The following is a 10,141-nucleotide window of genomic DNA, read 5'->3' on the forward strand; positions in this document are numbered from 1 at the left end:
GAGGTGTGGAGTCTCTTAGTCTTCAGGTCCGCACAGTGACCGCTGGGTGGGCCTGGCATTCCTCCCTTTCCTGATATGTACCCATCACGTTCCTCTAACCTCCGAGGAGAATCAGGGGAATTTTTATCCTGACAGCTCTGTCTGTGGTCTCCGTTGAGTGACATCAGGGGTATTTCCTAATTGTTTCAAGAGCAAATTTATACCTTTATTATATGTGATTCACTGGGATACTTCCTATTCCTTTTCTGTTTTAATCCTTGCTTCTTCTCATCCACCAAACAGGTCAGGTGATTCTTAATACAATATTGTATTAAGAACTCATATTGTATTAATGAACTCATATTGCCTTAACCAACCTAAATTTTTGGGCTGTCCTGATACTAGGCCACCATTTTGGCTCCCCTATTCTGAAGTGCTGCCTCAGGTTCCTTCAGTGAAGCACTAGAAATTCATTGCCCAAGGCACACTGAGAGAAGCTAAGGCCAAATTTTAAAATCATTCCTCCAACTGATACTGTCATCTGCTTTGTACTGCAGGCTACAGGCCTGTGTCCACTTCATGGTGCACCCCCACACAAGCATTAGGTCAATAGAGAATAAGTGTCTCTCAGGGGTTTCTCATTTGGTTGTATTGCTGATGTTTATGATATTGTTCTTTGTTTATTATTTCTTTAGTTTTTCCAGAGTTTGTTTGGGTCATGGGAAACAGAAGCTTTAGCTTGGCTGTCATCTTGGAATCTATGTATAAGTCACTACATCTGTAAGTAGTTGAAGGATAATTAACATCTTATCAATATTCTTTTCCCCTGAATAAACATAGTATGTCGCTCTATTTGGGACCCCTCACCCCAACTCCCTAACTTTATCAGCAAAGTTTTTAGTTGCTTCCATAAAGATCTTGTAAATTTCTGTAAGGTTTCATTTAAGATATATTTTAGATATTGTTGCTATGGTGAATGGTGCATTTTCCATCTTGTGTTCTAATTAGTATTGATTTTGTGGGGCCAGTCTTCTGATTTTTAATTTTTATTATTTGAATGCCAACTACTTTGATATTTTAAATGCAGGATCATACTGTTAATATTATTACGTCTTTCTTTTCACTATTTAAACCTCGTACTTATTTTTGTTTTCTTGTGCATGGCATTTTAGTGACTATATATTCCAATTCAATATTGTAATACTATACCTTTGTATGTATTTCCAGACTTTATTGGGGACTCTCCTAATGTTTCAGATTTATGTATGTTTGTTGGTATTTTTATGATATTGAAATGATCAAATGTTTTTCTCTAGTAAATGTTATTGTGGTGAATAACAGTAAACTACGTTTTGTTTTGTTTTTTTTCTTTTTTCCTAATATGCTATCACCTTTATATTCCTTGGACACACCTCCTTATTAATTTATCATTATACTGGATAAGCTATAAAAAAATATTTATGATATTTGTCCCTGAATGAGTTTGACTCAACTGTTTTTTGGGGGATCATCCTTATCTGACATTTGTATCAATGAGAACTAGCCTTTTAAAGAGGATAATTTCCGACTTTTTGTATGGTTTGGAAGAGTTTACTTAATATAGTGATTAGTTTTTTATTCACCATTTGGTGTAAGGAGCCTCCAAACCTGGATGATCTGGAAACATTTTGAGGGTGCCTAGGTTTAATTACAGTTTTAGTTTGTATTGTTCATTTAAGTTTTCTATCTTTTTATGAACCTATTTAGTCATTTACATTTTGCTAATTTTTAATGTTTAATTGTGTTTTCAAATTTAACATGATATTTATAATAAAATAAATTTATCATTAAAATTCACAAACATATACAGTACAGAGAATAGAATAATAAACTTAATATACCTGGATCTCTTCATCAACAATCTTCAGCAGTTGTACTAAAAAGTGTGATTAGATGAAATTTTATTTACTTATTTGTTTGTTTGTTGGCAAGGACACTCTAGGGGCAATACGTGCACTTCTATTAAGAGATACATAATGTCTATTGTCTCCTTTGTAGTGATGTTGGTAGTCATCACAGATCATCATCCTCACCCATTAATTTATTAAGGGCTACAGAATGGTAATTCCATCATTCCTTTGTGATTATTAGCCAAAATAATTCTATAGGGAGAACTTTTTCCTTATGCACCATTTGTCATCCTGATGTAATTTAAAAATAATTATAGTGTTCTCTTATAGTCTTTAAATCTCTTCTGCAAGTATATTTTGTAGAATTTTATTTAACTAATATCACTTATTTCTGCTTCTTTCACAACAGATAATGCATACAGTAAGTGTTTTATATCTATCTATCTATCTATCTATCTATCTATCTATCTATCTATCTATCTTTTCAAAGATGCTCAACCTCACAAGTCATCAGGGAAATGCAAATTAAAACTACATTGAGATACACCTCACCCCAGTTAGATTGGCTATAATCAAAAAGATGGTGAATGACAAATGCTGGCAAGGATGTGGAAAGAAGGGAACACTCCTACACTGTTGGTGTGACTGTAAATTAGTACAACCACTATGGAAAACTATGGAGGTTTCTCAAACAACTACAGATAGATCTTCCATACAATCCAGCTATCCCACTTCTGAATATATACCTAGAGGAATGGAAATCATCATGTCGAAGGGATACCTGCACTCCCATGTTAATTGCAGCTTTGTTTACAATAGCCAAGACATGGAACCAACCTAAATGCCCATCAATGGATGATTGGATAAGGAAACTGTGGTATATATACACCATGGTATACTACTCTTCCATAAAAAAGAATGAAATACTCCCACTTGCAACAACATGGATGAGCCTAGAGAAACTAATGTTGAGTGAAATAAGCAAAGTACAGAGGGATAAATACCACATGTACTCACTCATATGTGGGAGCTAAGAGAAAACGAAAGAAGGAAAGAAAGACCACAGTAGTGCGTTGGACTTGCAGAGGGAGAGAGCATTCTATGGGCTACAAAGTGGAGTGGGGGGGACAGGGTGAGGGACAGGGAGGTTGGGGATAATTTGGTGGGGGATGCTCGGCACAAATGCAATTTGTTTTAATGGAAATGATGCCAGTATGAATCTGTCCCTCACATCATGGGCACGAGGGGTGACAATCAGCTTTGTATTCATGAATATTTACAACCAATAAAAAAAAAAAGTTTAAGAAAAACAAAAAGCAAAGAACTGACTTTCATTAGTTGGTTCTATTGTCTTTTAATTAATCATTTCTGCTCTTAGCTTCAATATTTTCTATCTTCTAATGATTTGAGTGTATTATGCTACTGTTTCTGTAGCTCTTGAATCAGTTGGATTTTTTAAACACTTGTATTTCTAATAAATCTATTTAAAGCTACTATCTCTTTGAGTACCACTTGGGCTGTTTCCTATAAATAGTACTATAGAGCTTTATGTGTAGTGTTAAATTTTTTTAGAAATGGAAAAAACTCTCTCTATTATACTCTTAATGATTATGACAGAATTTCAATACACACACACATGTGATAGAGTTGAGTTTTTCCTAGGAATGAAAGGAGGGTTTTACATGAGAAAATTAGTAGATATATTGGGCCAACTGTAACAGTAAGAGGTTATGCAGGAAACAAAACTGCTATAAATATATAACTCAGAGAAGTTAATGCAGGAAATTGGTTACTCAAGAAGCCAATTGGGGATAGTTGAGCAGAACAATAGTTAGCAACTAGAGGAATGCATTTCCACCTATAAGCTACAGGAACAAAGAAAAAGTCACTGTTGCTGGAGACTAGGAATTGCAGTCACCAGAATGGAAACCATGGTTGACCAATATGAAGGACATTGGAGCCATAGAGAAGATGTAGCAATAGAAGGAGAAGCCACCTGCTGCAAAGAGGAAGAAGGTGAAAAACTCTGGGTACTTCTATCCTCCTGGGCTCTAATACTCTGCAGTTGCCACCTCTTGGCTATACTGAGCTGGCCTCCAGGTGTAGGAGAGCACAGAGTATAAGAAATGGGAGTTGGATATTTTATAGTGGAGAAGAGAGAAAGGGAATCATGAGGAATAGGACTGATGGCAAATAGGTCAAGTACTGGCATAGCTCATGGACATAGCAGAAGAGAAATATCATATCTAAATTGATGCAGAATAATGTTTTATAACATTACACTTATTCATGATAAAACAGATATGTTACCAGACTAGTAAAAGATATCTATGAAAAGAGTAACAACAGTAAACATTATGCATACTTTGGAAACACTAAAAGTTTTACTTTAAACTTTAGAAATAAAAGAGGATGCCTGCCATCATCATTTCTAATCAACATTTTTATTTCTGGCTATATCTGTAATGTATTTTTTTCTTTTTTAATTTCTTAATTGATGTGTAACAATTGTACATATTTATGGGGTACAGAGTGATATTTTGATACATGTATATAATAGGCGATGATCAAATCAGCATAATTAGCATATCTATCGCTGCAAACACTTATCATTTCTTTGTGTTGAGAACATTTGAACTCCTTTTTTCTAGCTATTTAAAATGTAGAATAAATTATTCTTAATTATAGACACCTAGCATTACTATAAACACTAGAACTTATTTATCTAACTGTAAGTCTGTATCCATTAACCAACCTCTCCCTATTACCCTCTCTCATGTACCCTTCCCTGACCCTGGTGACCACAATTCTGCTCTCTACTTCTATGAGCTCCACTTCTTTAGCTCCCTCATATGAGTGAGAATATGTGGTATTTATCTTTCTATGACTGACTTATCTGGCTTAACATAATGTCTTCCAGGATCATTTATATTGCTGTTAATGACAGGATTTGATTTATTCTTATGGCTGAATATTATTCCATTGTGTATATACTTGACATTTTCTTTATCTGTTAATGGTTACTTAGGTTGATTCCATCTCTTGGCTATTGTGAATAGTACTGTAGTGAACATGGGCATGTAGATCTTCAGTATACTGATTTCCTTTCCTTTGAATAAATATTCAGTAGTGGGATTGCTGTATTACATGGTAGTTTTATTTTTAGTTTTTTGAGGAACCTCCATACTGTTTTCCATAATGGTTGTAATTTACATTTCCACCAACACTGCATAAGACTTCCCTCTTGTATACAACCTTGCCAGCATTTGGTATTTTTTTTGTCTTTTTTAAAAAGGCCATTCTGAGATGAGATGATATTTCACTGTTGTTTTGATTTGCATTTCCCAATGATTAGTGATGTTTAGCATTTTTTTCATATGCTTCTCAGCCATTTGTATGTCTTCCTTTGGGAATTTTTTATTCAGGTTATTTGCCCATTTTTAATCAAATTGCTCATTTTTTTTGTTGTTGAGTTGTTTTGGTTCCTTGTATAGTCTGAATATTAATCCCTTGCTGGATGAATACGTTGCAAATATTTTCTCCCATTATGGTGGTTGCCTCTTCACTTGGTTGATTCTTTCCTTTGCTGTGCAGAAGCTTTTATGTTTGATGTAGTCCCACTTGTCTACTTTTGCTTTTGCTGCATGTGTTTTTGAAATGTTCTCTGTAAAATCTTTGCCCAGACCGATGTCTTGAAGCATTTCTCCTATGTTTTCTTCTAGCAGTTTTATAGGTTCAGGTTTTACATTTAATTCTTTAATGTATTTTTAGTTGACATTTGTATGTGGTGAGAAATAGGGGTCTAGTTTCATTCTTCTGCATATTAATGTCTAATTTTCCCAGCACCATTTATTGAAGAAGCATCCCTTTCCCCAGTGTATGTTCCTGTCCTCTTGGTCAAAAGTCTGTTGGCTGTAGATACAAGGATTTATTTATGGGCTCTCTATTTTGTTCCATTTGTCTGTGTGTCTGTGTTTAATGCCAGTGCCATGCTCTTTTGGTTACTATAGCTTTGTAGTATATTTTGAAATCGGGTAGTATGATGCCTACAACCTTGTTCTTCTTACTCAATGTTGCTATGGCTATTTGGGGTCTTTTGTGGTTCCATACAGATTTTAGGATTATTTTTCTATTTCTGTGAAGAATTTTGTTGGTATTTTGAAAGGGATTGCATTGAATCTGTAGATTGCTTTGGGTAGTATGGTCATTTTGGCAATATTAGTTCTTCTAATCCATGCTCATTAGATGTCTTTCTGGTTTTTTGTGTCCTCTTTAATTTGTTTTTTTAAAATTTTATTCAAAATATTTTAACATTTACTTGTGCATATTTGTGAGGTACAGTATGTTATTTCAACATGTGCACACAGTGCACGATGATTCACTTAGGGTAGATAGTCCACCACATTTCCTAGTCCCCCCAACATACCTTGCCTCTGGTAACCATAACTCTACTCTCTACTTGTATGAGAACCATGATTTCTTTTTTTTTTTTTTTTTTGAGAATGCACGTATAAGTGATATCATGCAGCATTCAACTTTTTGTGCCTGGCTTGCTTCACTTAACATGAATGGTTTTTAGTTCCACCCATGTTGCTGCAAGTGTGTATCCATTCATTCATTAACAGATACTTAGGTTGATTCCATCTCTTGGCTATTGTGAACAGTACTGTGATGAATATTGGTGTACAGGTTTCTTTTTGATAAATTGGCTTCATGTCTTTTGTGTGTATATGCAGTGGTGAGATAGCTGGGTCGTAGGTTAAATTTATTTTTAGTTCCCTGAGGAACCTCCATACTGTTTTCCACAGTGGCTGTACCAACTTACATTCCCAATAGCAATGTGAGGGAATAACCTTTTCTCTACATCCTCACGAGCATTTGTTATTTTCGGTCATATTTATTGTAGCCATTCTAACTGGAGTGAAATGATATCTTATTGTGGATTTAATTTACATTTCCCTGATGATTAATGATGTTGAGCATTTCTTGATGTGCGTGTAGGCCATTTTTATGTCATCTTTTGAGAATTGTCTGTTCGGGTCCTTTGCCCATTTTTTAATTGGGTTATTTGTTTTTTATTGTTTTTGGGTTTTGCTATTGAGTTATTTAATTTTCTTATATATTCTGGATTTCAGCCACCTGTCTGATGCACGGTTGGCAACCACTTTCTCCCATTCCGTAGGTTGTCTCTTTACTTTGTTGATAGCGTCCCTTGTTTACCAGAAGCTTTTTAGTTTGATGTAGTCTCATTTATGAATTTTTGCTGTAGTTGCCTCTGCCATTTTAGTCTCCCTTAAGAAAGCACTGCCCATTCCCATTTCATGTAGCATTTCCCCTTTATTTTCTTCTAATAGCTTCATACTGTCAGGTCTTAATTTAGGTCTTTGATCCATTTTGAGTTGACTTTTGTTTATGGTGGGAGATAGGGATCTAGGTTCGATCTTCTGCAAGTGGATATTCCAGTTTTCCCAGCACCAGTTTTTGAAGAGGCTGTACTTTCCCCATTGAATATTTTTGTTACCTTTGTCAAATATTAGTTGGTTGTAAATGCATGGATTTATTTTGGGGCTCTCTATTCTAGTACATTGGTCAATTTGCCTGTTTTATGCCAGTACCATGCATTTTGGTTACTATAACTTTATAGTGTATTTTGAAGTCAGGAAGTATGATGCCTCTACCTTTGTTCTTTTTGTTTAAGATTGCTTTTGCTATACATGGTCTTTTGTGGTTCCTTACAAATTTTAAGATCATTTTTTCTATTTCTGTGAATAATGTCATTGGCATTTTGATAGGGATTGCATTGAATATGTAGATTGCTTTGGGTCATATGGACATTTTGATGATGGTAATTCTTCTGACCCATGAACATTGGTTTTTTCCATAATAAAATAAATAAATAAATAAATAAATAGATTTATAAAACAAATAAAGCTTTCCATTTATTTGTGCACTGTTTTTTTTTTTTTTTCACCAATGTTTTATAGTATTCATTTTATAGGTCTTTGACTTCCTTGGTTAAATTTATTCCTGGGGGGCCGGCCCGGTGGCGCACTGGAGAGTGCGCTGCTTGGGAGCGTGGCGCTCCCGCTGAGGGTTCAGATCCCATGTGGAGACCGGTTCCCGCTCACTGGCTGAGCGTGTTGCTGGCGCAACACCGAGGGTTGCGATCCCGTTGCCGGTCCCCGGTACGGGCGTGACACCGAGGGTTGTGATCCCATTACCGGTCAGTAAAAAAGATAAAAAGGAAAAAAAAAAAAAGAAAAAAAAAATTTATTCCTGGGTATTTCATTTTTTGGTAGCTATTGTAAACGGGCCCACATTCTTGATTTTTTTCCCTGGTATTTTGTTCTTGGTGGTTCTTTTGGTGTGGGCAGAGTTACCAAGGCCACTGGTGGGAACTTGGGCTTCCAAGAGAGGCACTGGGGCACTCAGCAACTCCTACACTGGACTTGGTGGGGTCACTGGGCCTGCAGGCAAGACCTCAGGCTCCCAGGAGAGCTGCTGAGGCATGTAGCAATTCCTCCACTGCAATAGGCAAAAAGGCAAAGTCACCAGGACAGCAGGCATGACTTCAGCCCTCTGGAAGAAACTCTGGGGTACAAAGCTGCTTCCCTGCTTCTATAGGCAGGATTGCCATGGCTGTGTATGTAACATTGGGTCCCTGGGGGAGGCACTGAGGCACTTGGAAGCCCCTCTGCTGGTGTCACTAACCTAGGGTTGGGTCTTCAGGGCTACAGGTGAGAACTCAGTTCCCCAGGTAAGGTGCTGGGGCATTCAGATGTCTATCTGCTGGAGTGGATGGGGTCACCAGGAAGATGGGCAGGACCTCAGTCCCTGGTAGAGGTCCTGGGGTGCTCAGTGGCTCTTTTGCTGCAGTTGGCAACCCTTGAAGGGGCTGCTAGGTCCATGGGCAAAACCTTGGACCCCAGGAGAGATGCTGGGGCAGCTATTTTTGCTAAAGTGGGAAACCCTGGGTGGGGCTGCCAGGACCATCTGTGTGATCTTGGGCCTCCACAAAGATGCTCCTGTGGTAGGCTGGAGTGGGCAGGGCTGCCAGCACTGGCTGAACAGGGCCCTGAGTGGTCGTTTCCAAGACTCTGAAGAACATGTGTATTGCTCCCTTTATTTTAGAGGTGTTCTCCCTCTTCTGTGATAGCAGTGTACTATGTGGGTACAGGTGCTGGGGTCACAGCTGCACTACTAGGTCCAGATGGTGTTGTGACTCTGCAGCCCTCTGAGTGTTTTGGCAGAATGTAGGTGGGGCCCCTGGGATGTGGAGATGCCAGGGCTATTGAGCTCCAGGGCAGGAAGCATTCTGGTATTAGTTCAGATCCCAAAATGGCAACGTGCAGAGGCAGCCAGGGGTATGAATTCCCTCTCTAGAATAATGTTCTTGCTTGGATTCCTGGCAGTTTTCCATACTGGGCTCACAGCCTGCAAGGGCTGTGAGCCTCTCTTGTAGCTAGCATTGCAGGCATCCATGGTGGGAATGTAGACTGCTGGGGATTTTCCGCTTACATTTTCCCCGAAATAGGAAGTTTCTCCTCGAGCTTCACTTCCCCTTCTATTCTGCCACCCCAAGTCCCTATGCCTCAGGAGGTCTTTTAATTTTCTCTATTCAATGGGTGGTGTGTAGTTATCTATTTGTTGTTTTGGTCTTTCTTTGTGGCTGAGGCAAGAGCTTGGGGCCTCTAATCAGCAATCTTGATTTCTCCTTTCTATTCAACATTTTAATGAAGATACTATATAGTGCTGTAATGGAAATTTAAAAAGCTAAAGCGATAGAGATCAGAAAAAAAAAAAAAAAACAGCTGCTATCATTAGTACATTATTAGAATGTATGTGAATAAATTTTACTAAAGGTAAACTCTCAAATCAATAAAAGTATTTTTAAACCATAGTGTGTATAAGATTAAAATATAAACATGCACTTGTTTCTGCAGCAACAAACATTATGAAGATGAAGTTAAACAAAATATAACTGTAAATTACCATAAAAATACTGGTCCCTAAGATATACATGTATGTAAAATTTAGAATTTATTATAATTTATAATAACTTCAAAAATATATAGCTATTATTTAGAGAAATTTATGAAAACTCAAATAAATAATTATTATATTTTCATGTAAAGAAGTATTCAATATTATAAACATGTTCATTCTACCCAAATTTAATCTACAGTGTATCGGAATACCCATTCCTCTCAAGAGAAAGTCAATAGATTTTGTGTGTGAAACTTGGCAGGCTGATTTTAAATTTAAATTTACAT

The sequence above is a fragment of the Galeopterus variegatus genome, unplaced genomic scaffold (genome assembly GCF_000696425.1).
Source record: "Galeopterus variegatus unplaced genomic scaffold, G_variegatus-3.0.2 Scaffold1467, whole genome shotgun sequence".
NCBI lineage: Eukaryota > Metazoa > Chordata > Mammalia > Dermoptera > Cynocephalidae > Galeopterus > Galeopterus variegatus.